This window comes from Palaemon carinicauda, chromosome 37, assembly GCF_036898095.1.
Source record: "Palaemon carinicauda isolate YSFRI2023 chromosome 37, ASM3689809v2, whole genome shotgun sequence".
Taxonomy (NCBI): Eukaryota; Metazoa; Arthropoda; class Malacostraca; order Decapoda; family Palaemonidae; genus Palaemon; species Palaemon carinicauda.
The window spans coordinates 40,746,310-40,748,809 of record NC_090761.1 but is presented as its reverse complement, the minus strand read 5'-3'; the positions used below and the strand labels follow the sequence as shown (position 1 = coordinate 40,748,809).

The following is a 2,500-nucleotide window of genomic DNA, read 5'->3' as shown; positions in this document are numbered from 1 at the left end:
CATTATTATTGATTTTTTAAGTAATAGATCTCAAAGAGTTGTTGTTGATGGGCACCATAGTGATTATAGGAATGCGATATCCGGTGTTCCACAGGGTAGTGTTCTTGGCCCATTACTTTTCATACTATATACACATGACATGTGGTTTGGCCTAGAAAACAAGCTTGTTGCATATGCAGATGATGCTACTCTCTTTGCATCAATTCCATCCCCTGAATGTAGATCTAGGGTTGGTGAATCCCTTAATAGAGATTTAGCTAGAATTAGTGCATGGTGCAAATTATGGGGTATGAAGTTGAATCCTAACAAAACTCAAAGTATGATTGTAAGTAGGTCAAGGACGGTGGCTCCTCAACATCCGGATCTCAGTATTGATAATGTTTCTTTAAATATGTATGACTCTTTCAAAATTTTAGGTGTGATTCTCGACAGTAAATTTACTTGTGAGAAACATATAAGGTCTCTGTCTTCTTCAATTGCACAAAAAATAGGCTTATTGAGAAAGTCTTTCAAGATTTTCGGTGATTAATCTATTCTGAAGAAGTGTTTTAATTCTTTCATTCTACCTTGTTTTGAGTATTGTTCTCCTGTTTGGTCTTCAGCTGCTGATTCTCATCTTAATTTGTTGGACAGAAACTTACGGTCTATTAAATTTCTTATTCCTGATCTAGATATTAATCTCTGGCACCGTCGTTCAATTAGTTCATTATGCATGTTGCATAAGATTTTTCATAACTCTAACCATCCTTTACATTCAGATCTCCCTGGACAATTCTATCCTGTTCGTAATACTAGGCAGGCAGTTAATTCTAATAGCCAGGCCTTCTCCATCACGAGGCTCAATACTACGCAGTACTCTAGAAGTTTTATTCCAGCTGTTACCAAGTTGTGGAATGATCTTCCTAATCGGGTGGTTGAATCAGTAGAACTTCAAAAGTTCAAAGTTGGAGCAAATGCTTTTTTGTTGACCAGGCGGACATGAGTCTTTTATAGTTTATTTATGACATATTTGTTTTTGATGTTGTTAATAGTTTATATATGACATGTCTGTTTTGACGTTGTTACTGTTTTTAGAATGATTTATTTTTAATTTGTTCTCTCCATTTATTTATTTCCTTATTTCCTTTCCTCACTGGGCTATTTTTCCCTGTTGGAGCCCCTGGGCTTATAGCATCTTGCTTTTCCAACTAGGGTTGTAGCTTGGATAGTAATAATAATAATAATAATATGTGTATATGTATATGTGTATGTATGTATGTATGTATAACAAGGCTATTAATTTTTTCTTTTAGACATAGTTTTGAATGTTTGCGTGCTAGTTTCTTTTGTTATTATGGAGACTAAGAAGGAAGTACCCATATGTAAATGCTACGGAGAGGTTAGTCGATACAACCATTTTATATCTAAATTGCCTGTCGATTCACACCCTCTCTTTGCTGTTTGTAGGGTGTCATGATTATATGTAATGATCTCCATAGGCCAAGTATACATAATATTGTGGTATCCTATTTAGCCTTACCTTTTAGCTGAAAGGAGTTGACATTTCCTCTTCGTTGGAGCTTTCTTTATTCATACAGAGTTATGAGTTCATGTGCCCTCAGTCAGAGATGACACCTCCTCCTATGAACGTGGTTTGGATGTTGAGATCCTTAAAAGGACCAGCTTATGAACCATCACGCCATGCAACTGACCGAAACTTCACTTCAAAGACGGCATTCCTTCTCGCTTTAGCCTCTGCAAAGACCGTCGGTGAACTTCATGGCCTCTCATATGACATTGCCTATCTAAGGGGATGGGGGAAAGGTACACTTAGTTTTATCCCTGAGTTTATTGCTAAGATTCAAAATCTGGGGCTGCTGGACCATAAATTCAGACCATTTCAGATTGCGAGTCTTCGTTCTGTAACAAATGACCCAGATCAGTTGTTACTATGCCCAGTGAGGAGTTTGAGATACTCTATTAAATGCAATACAGCAACACGGCCCCTGCCAACACCACTGTTTGTTAGCTCAGTGAGAGTAAAGATGAGGATCACTAAGAACACGGTTTCCTCCTGGATCCACCAAGTGATCGAAAGAGTCTTGGCTCCTGATCCGTCTTTAGCTCGCTAACCTAGAGCCCATGATGTTTGGGGAGTCAGCACTTCCCTGGCATTCAAACGCAACTTCTCTGTGTTACAAGTACAGTACTTCAAGCTGGCGTGTGGAAAAGACAGACCACCTTCACAGCCCATTGTCTAAAAGACCTGACCCAGAGGAGAGTCAATACATTCTCCATCGGTCCTGTGGTGGCTGTTCAACAAGTGGTTTAAGAATACATCAGGCTCCTTGATGGACAAGTAACAGTTGGTTGAGGGCATTGGTTACCTGGGTTAAGATTGGGATGTCTGCCTTTCGTTTCTTCATCTTCCCCTCCCTTGGGGTACAGCATCATGGGTCTCTGTGCAATCTGGCTTCAACCTTTGCAGGTAATTATTACTTCCCTTGTGTAACCTACTATA

General features: G+C 39.2%; 1 protein-coding gene across 1 annotated transcript in view; it reads left to right on the top strand.

The window, feature by feature from the left end:
* Positions 1-2,500, top strand: part of LOC137629593 (serine-rich adhesin for platelets-like) — a 178,183-nt gene that overhangs the window by 56,989 nt on the left and 118,694 nt on the right. The gene's annotated exons all lie outside the window — the stretch shown is intronic.